Genomic DNA, 17,673 nt, shown 5'->3' with positions numbered 1-17,673 from the left:
TATATACATATATATGTATGCATCTGTTTTAGTATTAACTATTTAGGTAAAAAATATTAAAAATGGAAGCACTGCTGCTTGAGTTCATCCTAAGTCTGACACAGGCCAGTCTTGGAGATGGTGACCAAGGAGCCACCAAGTAGATTAACTTGGTTTAAATATTCTTTGGGGGAGGTTTTACAGCATAACTCAAAGGTCTTCTAATGCACAGTGTCGCCCTGAAAATGCAAGCAGATGAGGAAATGCAGGATGTGGAAGAGTAAAAGGCAGGATGCAATAAAAACAAATGATAATGAAGTGTGAAAAGTTACTTTAAATAAGTCATGTAAAGCTAAGCTATAGCCCTTTCCAATCAATACCTACATAATAATTATGTGAAAATCCAGACAAATGGATTAACAAGACAGCATAAAAACCTCAGCTTTGAGCAGCAACAAAGCTGAACTTGTAATTATGAAACAACTGCACACCAGTCCCATAACGAAAAAAAGTATGGAGATGGAAAAGGGTAGAAAAGGAAAATGCAAATTCAGTTCAGCTGCAAGTTTCCCCCATAAAGTCTGAATCGTTTGTTAAATATGCAATAAAAAGGTGACAGTCCAAGCACTTAGACTGAATTTACCTATCTGTAAACAAAAATCTATAGAAGCAATAAAAGGAAAGCTTCACCAGCATTACTGCCAGTTTTCAGAGAAAAGCAACATTTATGTGCAGGAGAGAGTATTGCTACCATGAAAGAGCTTGCCAAATTTTAGCTTTAGGATGGAGCACTTACAGTAGAAATCCATGAATCCTGTAAAACCAGACGGTATTATGGAGACACTGGCAGACCTCCAATAAGGTGCGTAATGATAAGTTTGATCAGTTTGTTTTTCTTCTTGCAGTCACAAAGAATGTTCAGAAATTTCTGTTGTAAGGCCAAAAATAAAAAGGCAACCAAGAAATGAAATTATTTATTCTCATGTATTTCAACTCACTGACTTTTTTTTTTTTTTTTTTTCCCCCCAAAAGAAAGTGCAAGGCAGTGACGGACAAAAAATAGGCAGACAAATTTTAAAATAAGCATAAGTATGACAGTACTTCTAATACTAGGGATCAACATCCAATCTGGAGAACGCACTTTGAGAGTGCACAGGCAAAATTCCATAATATGGCTGAGCTGGATTGGAAGAATTCCCTTGTCTTTTCAGAGCCAGGCTTGCACACTGACAGCAAAATAGGTCGTCTATTTTTGCCAGCTAAAAAACAGAGAGAAACACTCATGGCCAACTGCAATTTTAAACAGCAGAATGCAAATACTCTGAAGAGTCTGCATTCACAATGTGAGAGAACTCCTCAACAGTTTCATTTCCACAGGGAACTTTTTGCATTTAATAATGCAAAAATTATCTTACTTTTTTTTTTTTTTTTTTTCCCCAGTAGAGAATACCTGAGATTCTGCAGATTATCAAGGTACTTTTATACTTTCTGGTCATTTGCTGTTTTTTTTCTCAAATCACCTCATCTTGTCCCTGGTAGTCAAAGTTTTCTCCTTTTCTGTCTCATGGAACTGGCACCATGACTTCAGTCGTCATCCAAGAAAGCATCAGGGTATAGAATAAGATGGGGAAAAGACCATAAAGTGGAATTATCTTAGAACCCTCAGCTTCACATCCAGCATCAAAGCATGAAATCATTTCATACCTCTGCTCATAATGGCAAGGTGGGTGTTTGATTGCACGCTGTACACACGGTTACTAATTCCCAGCTAAATTCTACCACCCAAGAGGAAAATCAGAATTCAAAAGGGGACACCAATTTTCCAAAGGCTTGTTCCCAGTTCCAGTGCCTGGATGGAGACAGAGAGTTCCTGTTTGCTTCAAAAGCTGCTTCATTGAGGACTTTGGGGAGAGATTAATCAACCTGGAAAGTGAGAACAGTGTTGTATGTAATAATTAGGAGCTACATAAGCTCAGAATTTGTCAGGATACACAGGTCCTTCAGAAGTCCCTCCATGGGCAAGTCCCTCACGTGCCTGGTTTGTACCAACATTTCTCAGCCTCCAACCATAATACAGCAAAAATAAACCAGAAAAGCCGAGGTAGCCCCTAACTACGGCCCCCCAAACCATCCTTCCCCCAGCTGCAGACAGCTGGGTGCCCTCACCCCTCGGCTGGGTGCAGAACATGTTCTCAGGCAATCACACCTGCGCTGCTGGATGACTTCAGCTTCTCTGAAACGTCCCCATCCTCCTGACCCATCACCCCAGCTCACCCTGTGCGTGCTGAGAAGCTCTCAAGTCTTCCAGTGTTTTCTTCTTGATTATAATGAGTTAATTACTTTGCCAGAAAGCACGAGGTAGCTTTTTATTAATCTCCTTGGCCACTTGGGCAATGAAGAATTGCAGTTTCTGCAGAAGGCTAAGCTAACACTATCTAAATATTATTCTTTATAATGATTAGACAACACATGCAATAAATAATTACATCTCATTAGTATTTTCCCAGCCCAAATGACCCATAGCAGGACAGTCTGTCAACCTTGAGTCAAGCAGCTCTTATCCATTAAATGGGATGTTTTATGATATTTTAGGCTTTCCTCCCCAGTCCTGCAGCCAGTTGCAGCTCTGTAGTGAAGGATGGAGCTCCTTAACCTTTCTAACTCACCAAAGAGGGTTGGAAATGCAAACATTTCTTATCCTGAGCTGGAGATGTGCTGTCTACATCAGGAGAATGTGTTACAAAGATTTCTTGTCTCCTTGAACATGAAAAAAATCTTTTCCCACCACAATATCAGATTTGGTTTATCTGAACTAAATTTTCAATCTTTAAAACCCCTTTATTCATCACGGTAATTTTTCATGAGACAGACAGTTCATTACTTAAATATTGGCTTTAGCATTTACTTAAAGAGATTCCCTCATTTCTTTGAGCTGTCACCAAAATCTGGAAGAATTGTGTGAGTTACTTTTTTGGTACCAGAAATGGAGAAAGCCTCTGTCATTTGTGTTACCAAACTAAAGTTACTGGAAAAGGTTTACCAGCACTGAAATTAGTCATCTCTCTAGAGATTTTAATGAGAGAACAAAAGCCAGTGAGTACTCAGTCACTTCCTTTGGATGCATCAGCTTTGTAACTGGGAAGCAGCAGCAGGATTAAAAGAAAGAAGTAACAAATTATTTGTACAGTATGGTGGGGGAAATTTATTACAAAGAGTTGCAGGGTTTTCCTAACCCTGAGAAAAGAGGACACTTATCCAAAGTGTCATAAAACAAGAGCCTTACATAAAATGAAAATAAGGAGACGCCTTGCAGTGGATCTGTGAAAAAAATTCAGGGACTTGTCAGATGTGTGGAGGGGAAGGTTTTACTGAAACCCAATCCGTGCAAACCCAGCGTACTCTGCTGGGTTTATGGATGTGCTCCCTTTAATGGGTCTTTGTTTTAAATAATACTTTGCTTTAAGATGGCAGCTGAGTGAATTACTAACATTGCACAGAAGAGAACAAAAACTGCAGCATTTACAGGAGTAAGAACCCCTGAGATACATCACAGAGAGTGGAAGGAGGAATGGAACCTCCATCTCTGCTTCAGGATGGAGAACCTTGCAAACACCTCCAGCAAAGTGCAAAAGCCTCACCCAGAGAGGACAAAAGAGAAGGTGAAGTCTTTCATCTTGTGGGTCCTGATTGCTGGATTGGTTGGGAGTTTTGTTTGTTTGTTGGGGCGGGGTTTTTGTGGGGTTTTTGTTGTTGTTAGGGGATTTTTTTGGTTGGTTGGTTTCTTCTTCTTCTTCTTCTTCTTATTATTATTATTATTATTAATTTTTTAAATCAAAATCCAAGTTGTAACATCACTTGCTTCTAAAGAATTTGTTGTTATATCAATTTCAAATCGATACACGCTGGGCCACCTGCCCTTTAATTTTCCTTAAGAAGACTGCAAAGGATCCTTGTGAGCTCTAGAATAATAAAGACAGCATTTTCTATTATTTTATACAGTCTTAAATGTTTTGTCTAGAATGAAATAACTAAGCCATGCTGAATTTGCCAAGTTTTTTTGTTGTTGGGTGGGGGGTTTTTTGGTTGGGTTTGTTTTTTTTTTTTTCCTTCTTCTTCTTCTTTTTTTTTTTTTTTTTTTTTTTTTTTTTTTTAATTAAGCAATCTGCACTGGGTTTGTCAGATAAGCAAATATATTTATATTCCTTCCCCATATGTTGTCTAATTTCATGTTAGCCTTTTTGCAAAGAAGGTAAATAGGTTTCTTGGAGACTTTAGGAGTTTAAGCTTTTGACCTCCCGACTTTTACGAGAGAAAACAAAAAATAGCTCACTAAAATGCTAGGAAGGGCATTCCATTTTTAAAGGATGTTATTATTTGAGTTGGAGTAGTAATGGAGCTAAGCCACACCTACTTAGAGAACAGGGCCAAGCATTGCTCTTGCTTACAGCGGTTTAAATCCTTGGAGGCCTCTATTACTAAGAAAATTGAGTAAGATTTCAGTAAAATCAATTTTTAAAAGCACCAGGAGCTTGCTGTTGACCTCAGCTACAGCAATCTGTGCAGCTTTGCTAAAACCTGCTCTCTCTCTCTCTCTCTTAAATCTGACTGACGCCGCTGATGAATTGTGCTGTAAAATTTACTGTTTCAATCCCTTAACACACAGAAGCTGCTGCTTGTGTTTCTGGAGTACCCTGTGAGATGGAAGGGAGAGGTTTTCCCAAACTGACTGCAGGAATACAGAATTCTCTTCTCTATTGCACCACTTCTCAGCTCCTTCAGCATTTAGACTGACCCACAGCAGCACCAGAGGTGTGGAACAGGAGCCTTTAATGTAGCCCTGGAGAAAACTGTGCCCACCTCTCATAAAGTACTGTACAGAGCTGGCAGGTCTGTACCTGTTATTTCCCTTGCTTTATATGCAGTCATGTGGTGCTTTGGAGTTTTAATTCACTATTTTATTTATCAGCATTATTATTACTGTAAAATGGGATCTTTGACTATGATTATAGCATCTAGAATACCTCAGGAATTCAAGCAAGAACTATTTCACACTTTCGAATATTCCTTCTTCTGTGCACACTCAGAAGCTTGTGGACTTTTTGCCTGACACAGCCTGAAATAAATCTGGGATTCCTGGCTTGGTAATGAGGTAATATTTTTTTCCATTTTCAGTTTGGGGGGTTTTTTTCAGCTTTTTGCTCCGTGAAGGATTGCCCTTGGTGGCACATCAGTCACCTCACACCACCAGATCGAGCAGCAATACTTAACAGTCAACACTTAAATATCTTACCCAACACACACCTATCAATAATGCATATCCAAACTCCCACAGTAGTTTCATTTTTTAACATGTCCCTGTTTGCCATCAAATCACCATGTGCACTTTGATCTTGCACACTTGACACATTTTAACAGACAGAAGGAACAGAACCATCAGCTCTTTCTGGCACCATCTGGGGTTCTTTTATGGATACTTTCTCCCTGGCTGCCTAAAGCTCAATTCAGCTTTGGGATTTTTTGCTTTTTTTTTTGCTTTTTTCCCCCCCCACTGTCTTACTGATCTTTGCTTGGCCTCAGGTTTCTTCCCAACATCACCTTCCAAGCCTTTACCTTTGTCACACATTCCAGGGCTGCTGTAAAGCTCAGGAGAGGTTTTTTTTTCCTCCCCCTTGCTATTCTCATTCTGCTTGAAGTGCACTGCAATTACAACAGGATATGAACTATCCTGCACTGTTATAGATGTGTTCAATTTTCTCTCTTTTAGTAGAAGTCTTTTCCCATCACTTTGGCCTGACAAACGTGACATTCACACATTGATTGTGTATGTCTGCTTTACACAGCATAGCTAATGACTTTCCCTTACCCTGGCTTGAATTCCAGATTAGTTTTCTTACTGCTGAGCATCCCATTCTGTCAATAATTGCAGGACAATTATCTCATTTGCTATTTTTTTTTCCCCTCCAAATGCCATACAAATCCGTGAATCTTAGAGAATATGATGCAATAAATGTAAGGTTTTAAACTAATACTTCATTCTGGAGACTCTCCTCACTGTGTCTATCAGCCTGCAGACACCCCAATGACTTCTGCATATTCTCAGAAGGGAATTCAGTTTGCCTTCTGCATTGCCAAATACTCAGTTCCCTCTGGAAGATATTATGTGGTGCTGTGACACAAGTGTTGCAAAATTCAAGGCTTAATCTTGAAAGCCAGGACAGAAAATAAGATTTCTATCATAAAGCCTCACCACTGTTTCACCTGATTCTCCCATCACTTACCTTAATGCAAAAAATGCTTTATAAATCACATTGCTTTCTGGAGGCAGAGGCCAATCGTATCACAGAATATTTTCCTTTTATCTCTGGGGATCTCAGACATCATCTCCTTTGCAAGGTGTTCTTTTGGGCAGTGAATTATGGACACTATTTACTACCTTACACAGCTCTTCATTTTGGACTTTCAATCTTGAGTGTAAATATCAAGTCTCACTTGAACTCACCTGGTCCCTTCAGTTGTTCTTTGTTTTGTTTTGTTTTGTTTAATTAATTAATTTTTTTATAGGCTCTGAAATGAAAAAGAAAATTCTGGTATTACTGAATTGATATCAGATATCCACAAAAGATGGGAGGGAAAGATATTTTTTCCTGAGTTTTGGTCTCCTCTCCCTTCCATGTCTGAAAACTATCCTAATTTCTTCCCCATAAAGAATTCTGTAAGGCCCTGAAAATTAAGAGATGCAAAGTTATCTTTGACCTGTGTCTCATATCTGGACCTTATCCACCTTAACTTGAACAGACAATCCAATTTAGGAAAATAGTATCTTCAATTTTTTTTTTTTTTTTTTTTCATTTTTTGGCAGCAAATCAGAACAACTGTAACTAAATAATACTGAGTTCAAGCCTGTATCAAGAAATGCAATACTTTAAGAGTTCCCTAAAGAAACACAGGATGTCAAATTCAAGGTAGATGATGTAAAATTTGATGCCAGGAGTGTGACTTTGCTGTTTCAAACTCAGGAGACACGATGGTGTTTTGGCTGTTGGTTTCTGCATTTCAGAAACCTTGTGGTTTTGCTTAATATATTTTCCAGTACTTCTTTCCAGTCAATTCTTTGGGTATTCAAATCAAAGTATATTAATAATGAGAAATTATAATTCCCCTCCACCCCTTCCACCCCAGCACACACAGAATCATTAAGGTTGGAAAGTACCTTTAACATCACCAAGTCCAATTATTTAAAAAAAGAATAAACTCAGTGAAAGACTGAGGCAACTTCAGTTTACCCGACATTTTTCTACTTTGTGGCTAATAGAAAAATAAGTTTAATGACAACGTGACAGATGGTTTTCTTTGTGTAACAGAAAATGGGGGATAAAGAGATTTGACAGAGAGAAATCAGGGCTCTTGTCTCTCATCATGTATTTTGGGAACTGTAGGCTTTTTGGTTTAAGGTAACCATTTAAATATTGAGGACAGAACTCTGAAGCCGTTTCATGGGTCAAATAGATGAACATGACTCCATCAGAAGCAAGGAATTTGTTACAAATCCACTACAAAAGTTAAGGGCACATTGTAAGGACGAAGGCTTAAAATAGATCTCCCAAGAAATATGAGTGAATTTCATATTTATCTCCAGTGGAGATTGCAGAATGACACAAACATCTCTGTGTTGTTTCTGTGTCTCACTCAGTTTTATTGCAGATCAATCACAGAATACTCTCCATGCATAAATATATTCCTGCCAGTGCTCAAAATATAGATTTTTCCATTATAATTTTTTTTTTTTTTTTTTTTTTTTTGTGCTACCTTTACATCGTCCCAGTCCTTTTCACTGCATTCTCAGAATTAAATTGGTGCTGTTAGGAGTTCCAGATTTCACAGGAAGGAATAACTGCCTTTCATAACCTTTTTTATCATTTCACCACACCTCCCTATCAACACATCCCTACAGGTACAAACATGAATATAAACAGCACGTACAATCTTATCCTTTTTTCTTTTATTTTATTTTTTGGTTTTTTATTTTAGCATTATAGCAGTGTGTGGAAATACCAGCCAAGAACAATGTCCTTTAAATCTCTATGAGAATACAGTCCTGAGCCATAAAGTCCTTGGTATTAACCCAATGAAATATGCAAGGAATTAAAGAGAAACAAAGCCTAATGTACAGCTAGAAACTGAATCAGGAAACATTTTTTCTCTGCCTCTTTCAGTCCAAAACATTACTGGGTCTTTCACCCTTACTGAGAACAACCCTAAGCAGATGAAACATTTGCTCATCTCAGAAGCTCAAGTTAGGAACATTTCAACAGAAACAAAAATGCCAGCATAGACAATGTGAAAAGGGGAAAAACTGCTTTGATAACACCTCAGAAGAAAGGAACAAGGCCCAAAGCTTTGATAGTTATCTATAGCAGGGTCCCACAAGGTTCTGCAGTTAAGCAATGAGGACATGGGGAGGTGGCCTTGCTCACTGAGTGGTGTGTAACACCTTCCAGGTGATGACTGCCAGTCAAAGAAGCAAAGTTTTGAAATTCTGGTTGGAGATTTTACTGTTTTTTTTATAAGATTCTAAGTGGGACAATGAGGGTAAAAAAACCCAGCTTGATAAACAAGACATCTACTGCTTACCATGGACTGATTCATGGTACTGGCAAGCAACACTTGCAGCAATTGACAGAATTGAAAATCCACTTGCAGAAGTAGATTTGCAAGAAAGACTTAGTACAGAGCTGGTTGTTTCTGTGCTATTATTTAATCCAATCTATTGCTTCTTTTACATATCACTGAATGTTTTCTGGAAATCGTGAGCTCTCATCCGATATCTTGTTTAAAGCTCACACTGGGGGAACCTGGTTCTCTGCAAAATCACACCAGTTACAAGATGAATGCTACAAGAAAATGACCTTTATTATAAGCCAAACACTACAAAGTTAAAACCTTCACCACAATATACATGGGATTTTTATTTCACTGTAAAATTTGAGCTGTTAGGGACTTGGAAAACAAACTTGGAATAGCAAAGTGAAACAGTGTCAGGAATGGGATTGTTTCTGTCAGTGCTCTTCCATCTTCCTTGTTCACTTCTCAGTGGGTCTCTCCAGCTGTCATTCCTGCATGAGAAGGTATTAAAAAAAATAACCAAATTTAGTAAATCTGGAGCAAAGTAGTGTCGTACTGAAATAGTTTATCCTGGAAGAATTAGCAGATGTAATTTTAATGGAGAAATGTGGGCACTCTGGGAGATTTCCCAGCCATAGAAAAAAGGACTGGAATGTCAGCTAACTCTGAGGAGACAGCTCTGGTCTGTTGACACCCTGTTTTTGGAGAAGTGGACACCTCTACCTCCATCTGATTTGCACCAGTGAATATTAGTGAATATAGCAAAGGTAATATCAAAAAAAAATCTGTCCTTGGAGGCTCCATGACCATTCATTCCATCCTCTGCCCCTCCAGTCCTATCAACTGGTGTGTAGATGTGCCTGGTCCAGTGCTTCTCTGCAGGTCTCTGGGGACACAGCTGAGGGATGTCCTCCAGCCCCAAGCATGTGAGATGCTCCTCACAGGAGTAACACCTCAGGCCTTCAAGCTGGCAGGAGGTCTGAGCCCATCCTGAGCATGTCAGTCCCTAAAACCAAATCCTGCCATCTGCATTTCTGCAGATTTGGCCATGGAGAGGTCAAATCTGCTTCAAACACTCTTTTAATGGGCAGCTTGTGACAGCAAGGACAACTGTCTGCAGACAATCTCAGACTGCACAGCTCTGCTGAATGAATGCCATCCTGAGTCAATGCCTCCACTGTTTACCTTGAGAATATGAAAATCAGATGAAACTCCTGAGGTTTTTGGCAGGTGGAACAATTTTCCCCACAAGGAACAGGCACGGTGAGTTTGAATCTGTATTCCTGAAATACAACAAAGATACTCAATTAATTTGGAGAAGTCACTATCAATTTCTAAACTTCCATTGAGATACCATAAATAATGCTTTGCAAGCTTATTAATTTAATAGCTCTGATATTCATTCCGTTTCATCATGTGTTTGCCAGGCTTTTATTCATTTTGATTTGTTTTTTCCTCCTCAAATGTTATTTTAAATAGCTCTCATGAAATAGCTGCATAATAAGTGTACTCTTTTGTTCTTCTTCAAGGAAGCTCAGCAAAAGCATAACAAATAATAAAGCTGATAAAAGGATACATGAAATGCATACCAAAATCTAGGGCTTTTTCTGATGCAAGAGCCTTTTAACTTCAGGCTAAGACATCTCTCATCCTGAGAAATATTTGGGCAATGGATTGAAGACAGAGCCAAGTAGTGGAATTCTGGTTTTACCCTCCTCGTTTTACCCTTCTGACTGTAAGTGTGCAAGAATATATTGTGTTATTTGGCCATCCAGCTCAGAGAGGTACGAGGGCCCTTTCATGGCTTTCAACTTTGCAGGGGGAGCGAGAATTAAAATGAGTTGTTAACAAGAAAACAGAATACATAATGATCATGGCAGAGTCTAAAACAAATTATGACATTTATGCTCACACACTTATATTTTGGAGAGTGAATATGACAGAACAAGGCAATTATCTCTAATTAGGAGGGGCTAGGGTCATTCCATTAATTATGTCCATCACAGCTAGTTAACAATATTGATTAACAAGATAAGAAGCAGAATAAGCCATTCATCCCTGAATGGGGTTGTTATAGATTTCCTAGTGAATTCCTACAATGTATTTCAAAAAGAAAATTGCAGAATTGGAGCTGCCATAATTCCAACAAAGCCGGATTTCAAACAGGCTCTTCTGAAAAACATTCCTGAAACAATCTGCTTTTGTTAATATGGAATAATTATGGAGCTAAATAAACATACGAGAGCATTCCATAAGTGTGCCTGACACACACAGGGAAAACACTCTTTGATCCTTGAAGCAGAAAAAATTTCAGGGCCAAACTTTGCAGGGCTGAAGACAAAGACAAATTAAAATCTGATTGACTGTAAGTGATTAAGAAGAATGCAGGTCTGCCACAAGAAGTACTGGACAAACTTGGAAGGGGTTGCCCAAGAATGGCTCAGTACAATCCCTGATTTAACTCAGAAACTGTCTGTGGAATCAAATTATGAAATATTTGGTCTGTGAGATATTATGAAAGAGAAACACAGACATGTATGTTCGCACTCACCAACACGCTCCTCCTTCACGTTTTGCAATAAAATTCTCAATTTGTGAGATCTCTTTTTTCAAAATAAAAATCAGATTTTACCTGAATTTTTCTTTTCCTGTTTGTTTGTTTGTTTATGTGCATGTATGCTTTGGGGTTTTTTTTCCTTCTGCATCTTGTCACAACACAGTGATTGATCCCCAAGTTTGTGGCAGGCAACCAAGTGGGTATCATCCGTGGTGCTTCTGAAGCATCGGTGCCAAACTGCAAATTGGAAACGCTCTCCTGGTTGCTCCACCGACAAAAGAGATCCTTGATGTGCAATTCCACTCCTCATCCCTCTCAAGCCATTCTCAGGCAGCTGAGATGAGACAGCAGCAGCGGCAGAGCATGTGCCTGATTGTTGGCATGTCAGACAGACATTATTAAAAACAGTGGGGGCAAGAAGAAAGATGAGAGGGAAAGCATTTGCTGCTTTGTTCCGACGCTGGAAAGCTTATTTGGGAAGAAAGGAGTTCCTGGATGCACTGGCATAGATATAAAGACTTGGTGCACTGAAGGCGTCCAAACTTTCTCTGTGTATTTTAAATAATGAAATTCTCAGATCTTCTCCATTTTATATTAAAAGGACACATATGCTAAAGTAATCTGATTTAGAAACATTTGTTCCTATATCTTAATGTTGTATTTATTTTCGTATCTCCAGCCAAGCACCTATGTCAGAAGTAACACAAAAGCAAACTTATTCTGACCCTGTGTATAAAATACAAGTTCCTGGTCAAGCTCAAAACCATCTTCTCAAATTCACTGCTTCGATAATAGGAATGCAAAGAATAATACTTTTTGGAACATAAAGCAATTGCTAATTGTTAACAATAATATTTAAATTGCTCTCTAAATGAAAACATTTAAGAAGCATTTTACTACAGCTCTCACAGCAAAATTAAAGCTATGGTTGGGCAGATAATAACTACTATCCTCATTTAGCAAAAAATTAAACCCTCTCACAACACCCGCTCCAGACCAGAGATAATAATATCTCTGAGCAAACACTGAGGGGGAAAAAAAAACCCAACCTTTCAACTGGAAATAGACAACTTCCTTTTTTTTTTTTTTTCCTTCTTTTTTTTTTTTCCCATAATGTTTGTTTTGGTGGACAAATTCTTTAGGAAAGTTTAACACTAGAAAAATGTGTTTTACACGTAAATGTAACATACCAAATTATGCTACCAAGAAAGATTTCACGTGGACTGTCACAACTTTGATAACGAATTCAGAACATTTTTCAAATCTTGATACTGTGGTGTTCCAGGAACTGCTGCAAGTCAAAGTTTGACAGCGAGCTTCCCAGCATTCTTATTCCTTACTTATAAATGGAAATTTCTCTCCCAAAAAACCCAGTAAAATATAGATTATTATCAACATCTTGGGCAGTTGTCAGCACTTCACCAGTGAACTGGCATTTCTTTAACATCAGCACTTTTGACAATGATACAGACAAAGTTTCCAAATGACCTGAGAAGGTTCCAGAAGAGGTATTCCCTAAAGATGCTGCATGATAAAGACAACTGAACAAATGAAAGCATGACTGAACTGAACTATAAACCTCAGAATGTGGATATCTTGAGAATCGGCTGTCCTGGAATAAAATGTGTTCTACATGAAACACTAATTGTCTTTACAATTAAAACATAAAAGGCAGAAACAGGGATGATTTCAATATTACAAAAAAGTTTAAAAGACACCATCCCAGATCTACTTTAGAGCAATGATGATGTTGGTATCAAAAGGCTGTAGCTAAGACTGGTTCATACTAAAAAGCAATTTCACCAGTGCAGAACTGTGATCAGTTCTGTGACAACCTCTGTGGTGACTCCTTGTGAGCATCAGATGAGAATTGAAAATTATGGGGGCAGATGGCAGAGGGGAAACTTTGCCAGAACTTCTGGAATAATTCTAGGAGTTGATGGCAAAACTTGATTAAACTATGCTGCTGTTTATGGATCCTAATGCTTTCAACATTACGAAGCACAAAGCAAAACCTTTTTTTCTCATTAAGCACAGAAAACACAATTTCTAACCACTTTTCTTGAATGCCACAAGCTATAAACTACAGTGTAACCACATTGTTCTTAAATTTGCTGTAAATCCCCCCTTCTTTGAATTTCCTGGGGCTGAATACTCCAGTGTGTCTTCTGTGGTTAAAATCTGTAATGTGTCTTCCTTTTTCACTCACTATTTCTCCCCCTTTGCAGTCTTTGAAAGAATCCTTCTCCTCTAAACCACTGCATTCTTACAGCTACCAAGTCCCTCATGTTTCTATCAACAGAATGAAGCTTTGAACAGGATCAGGTATAATTACATCAAGACTTTTTATTGTTATCACTATATTTATTAAAGAACAGCAGACTTTGTAAGAGGCTTTTTTTTTTTTTTTTTTTTTTTTTTTTACATTATATTCCAGATCTATGGCACAACTATTTCTATTTCAACTCACTTTGCAGCTGTCCTGGAAAAAGTCAGGTTTGTAGAAATGAGTGGAATTTCTTCCTTGAGATCTGTTCAACAAGGACCATGAGTTGTGGCTTAGCATGTACCTCAGCATCCAAAAAAACAACATTTGTGCCTTCGGTTTGATTTGCAGATATTACAGAACCCACTAACTGTAAAGCCTGGGAGCTTTGTAGGACCAGTGCATTTAAATCACTGCATTCCTGTTCCAACAGGAAAAGCACAAGCCTAAACTCCAAAGAGGAATGAGAAGCAAAACAAAAAAGGACACATGAAATAAATTCTGCGGCATGTCAGCCCCACTACCCGTCTCATGATACTTCTTCATAGATTAAGCAATAAGCATCTGCTTATCTGCAGTTGCCAGGCTCTTTGGTTTCCAGTTATCAGGTCCTCTGCTTCTTCTGCCTCCTCTTCATGTTCCTGCAGCGTCCCTGCCATGCTTCTTTGAAGCTATGACATTTCCCAGACAGGCAGGTAAGAAACTACCAACTGCACTTACTCTTCTGATCTGCTTCTCAGCAAAACAGCAATTCTGAGCAGTTCTAACCTCCAGGTAATCAGGCAGAGTTGTCATATTTATCCTGACTTGCTAACAAACTGCTTGGCCATTTAATTCCCCGCTTCATTTGATTGCAGTAAAAAGCTTTGTTAGGTGAAGGAGTTGCTTCAGAGCTTGGCAGTCCCAACTCACTGTTACTGTGATGTCCACCTCCTTAGCAGGGCAGCAGCTGAAAATGTGGATCCATGCAGAAAGAACTAGCACAGAGGCCAGCATGGTGAGGTGACAAAGATGCATAGCTCACCTTGCACAGGTCCCAGATTTTCTCAGGAAGCCCAGCTGCACAAGGCCATCAGGGCTCCCAGCTTCTCTCGAGCTCCAGAAAAAGCAGGAGCTGCTTGCTAGGCTTTGCAGAGGCTTTAAAGGACCAGACCATGACCAACCAGGTGATGGAGGCTGACTCCCGCTCTTAAATGTGAACCTGGGGTGCTGTGCCAGGCCTGTTCCAAGGCAGCACCTGATTTGGGGTCTCCTCTTTCCCCTGCACCTCCCTCAAAGGAAAAAAGGAATTCTCATGTTCTAAAATGTGGCTATAAAGTTGGGCATCCCCTATGGAGATGCAGATGTAATGATAACCAGGGATGTGTTATTTATGTTCAATGAAGTCGGGATTCACTCTTAAAATTGGAGCCTTGAGCCCACAACTGCCTTCACCTGTGCATCTGAGGCAATTCCCATCAGCTGCAACTCATGTTACCACATTTGTCTACCAGGATACAGACATTGTCTGTGCGACACAGCAACCAGGACAGAAGAAGATCCATATGATTTGTCCTCCTGGCTCTTTCAAGCAGGTAAAATCTCAAATGCACCAAGAGTCTCTAAGGGAGCTGAGGTTTGGGTTTTTTTCAGGCAGAACGTTGTGTTCTACCGTGGGGAACTGTGAGGACTTCATTTAAAAGTAGATGGGTCGGGAACGAAATTAAGCCAGACAAAAAGCGTAAGCTCCAGGAGCCCCGGAGATGCCGGGACGCCCTGGGGCCGGTGCCGCAGGCGGTGCTCCTGCCCCGGCTCCTCCCCGGGCCCGGCGGGCACAGACAGACGCGGGGTACAGACAGACGCGGGGCCCGGCGGGCGCAGACAGACGCGGGGCCGGCGGGCACAGACAGACGCGGGGCTCGGCGGGCGCAGACATGGCCTCGGCGGGCGCAGACAGACGCGGGGCTCGGCGGGCGCAGACATGGCCTCGGCGGGCGCAGACAGACTTGGGGCCCGGCGGGCACAGACAGACGCGGGCCCCGGCGGGCGCAGGCAGACGCGGGCCCCGGCGGGCGCAGACAGACGCGGGGCCCGGCGGGCGCAGACAGACGCGGGGCCCGGCGGGCACAGACACGGCCCCGGCGGGCACAGACAGACGCGGGCCCGGCAGGCACAGACGCGGGCCCCGGCGGGCGCAGACAGACGCGGGCCCCGGCGGGCGCAGGCAGACGCGGGCCCCGGCGGGCGCAGGCAGACGCGGGCCCCGGCGGGCGCAGACAGACGCGGGCCCGGCCTCCGGCCCTGGCACGGAGCGGCTGCTCGGGGCAGCTCAGCGTCTCCTGCTGCCGGCCCAGGTAAAGCCCTGCCAGACACCAGGCTTCTTCTGCTTGCCCTTCCCACGTGTGCCTCTGCCAGCCATTGCTGAGGAGAAACGAAACTAACTCGGGCTCCTCACGGGAGTGCTTTGTTTCCTGCTTCACGCAGATGGGCAGAGTCCCTGTGAAACCAGGCTGGTTCACAGGGAAGCCACCGGCCTTGTGGCCATCCCAGCGAGGCCAAACATGTCCTTAGAGCCCTTGCAAAGCACCTCCCACCAGGACGGAAAAGCCCTGAGTGACCGAACGACCCTCATTTGCCTTTCTGTGCCTGGGGATGGATCACACAGGGCAGCCCAATAAGGTCCTGATCCAGCTGAGGCATTTAGTCGCTCAAATGCACATTTTCCCTGACCCCAAGGTGATTATACTCCTTCCACCGTGGCTCAAAATTACATGAGGAAGTGCCAAGAGAGAAATTAGAAAGTACATATGCTTAGTAGATACATAGATAATTATGGCACATATTTTATACCTTTCACCCAGAGTGTGCCAGAGAGCCACCACATTTGTTATTAGCTGTGACTTCTTCACACCGTGCAGAGCGCGAAGAGATGAGTTAAAGGAACTTTTTTGTCCTAAAATGTTCTTAACCCAAATAATACCGAACAAGGAAGACTGTGAAGGGTCAAAATGTCAGCTTGTTCTGAGACAGAGAAATCAAACTTTTTCTACGTGTTATGACTCCACTTTTTTTTTTTAAGCAAATTTTCAAAGTTTCTTGCCTGCTTTGGGCAACTCCAAGGTTTGGTCCTCAATAAACCACAGTGACACCTTCCAAAAGTCCTACATTCTCCTTAGCTAATTTTCACATTTTCATAAATAAAAGTGGAAGCTTGCTACACCTCTCTCTGGAAATATGAACATGAGTTTCCAGACTTTTATCCAGCAATTTTTTTTTAAAATATAAATTTACTTCAAGAATTTAAACTTGAAAAAGTACAAAAAGGACCACTTGTAATTTTTGAGGCAAGTATGATAAACAGTGAATTTTGATAATCTGTGTGGTTCAGTCAGAAAAGCACCAGCCATGTGAGATGCAAATAATGTCTGCAGTGGTGCTATTTGCTCTGTGAATCCAAATGAGCTCGTTGCAAAGGTTATCACAACGTTATTTAATTACTAATTCTGATACCGTGGGGCAATCCTATCACACACAAGTCATATAGCTTAGAATAATGGTGATCTAACAACACTGATGAAGGGTTCACAGGGCAGCAAGTTTGAGTCACCCAGAGCTGGTCAATAACTGATTTCAGATTTAAAATTTGTGCCCACGTCAAGACACTTTGGTCAGAAGAACAGATGAGCTGCACATTCCTACAGTGGCTTTCTATGCTGTGATAATCGATTTAAAAGTAACTTTTAATTATACAATAAGGTCTTGGATGAAGGTCTGCAAAGCTTCAGGTGGATCCAGGTAACTGTAAGCCCTGACAGAGGTGGTAGGGATTTGGCAGGTGTGATTTAAAATAAATTTGTATAAAAATATAATTATTCTGAACATAAATGAACTCTCACTAGAACAGTGAAGTCCAAGAGACACTTGCTCAGAGAACCAGAGAAGAGAAAAAGGGAAAAGATAAATTAAGTAATGGGCACAGGAACAGGAGTGAGACTGTGATTAATACAGTGAATAATCTATTAAGGAATACTACAGCTGAAGTGATTCTCAGAGAAAGGTTTCGAAACTTCTTCCTGTGAAGACAGTACCATCATTACCCCTAAATTATGAGTTTGAATCTCTGCCTGTCCTTTCATAACTCCTGTTACCTGCAGTGAGTCTGCTGTGGACAGTTCCTGCTGCTCTGAGTGGTATTACTCCCCATTTGATGAAATTTAAGAACTTGAGCTTGCATTTTCAAATAAATCCAAAAATAAGCATGTAATTCCTC

At 40.7% G+C, this 17,673-nt stretch overlaps 1 long non-coding RNA gene across 1 annotated transcript; it reads right to left on the bottom strand.

Annotated features, from left to right (window-relative positions):
- Positions 1 to 8,954: 8,954 nt before the first annotated feature.
- LOC120749116 (uncharacterized) lies at positions 8,955 to 15,149 on the bottom strand. The gene is made up of 3 exons (XR_005699537.2): positions 14,449 to 15,149; positions 9,787 to 9,884; positions 8,955 to 9,092 (listed from the first exon to the last, which is right to left on the bottom strand). It is a non-coding gene; the product is annotated as an uncharacterized LOC120749116 (long non-coding RNA).
- Between the last annotated feature and the right edge of the window lie 2,524 nt (positions 15,150 to 17,673).

Source organism: Hirundo rustica, chromosome 2 (genome assembly GCF_015227805.2).
Source record: "Hirundo rustica isolate bHirRus1 chromosome 2, bHirRus1.pri.v3, whole genome shotgun sequence".
NCBI lineage: Eukaryota > Metazoa > Chordata > Aves > Passeriformes > Hirundinidae > Hirundo > Hirundo rustica.
This window is presented reverse-complemented; position numbering and strand designations above follow the sequence as displayed.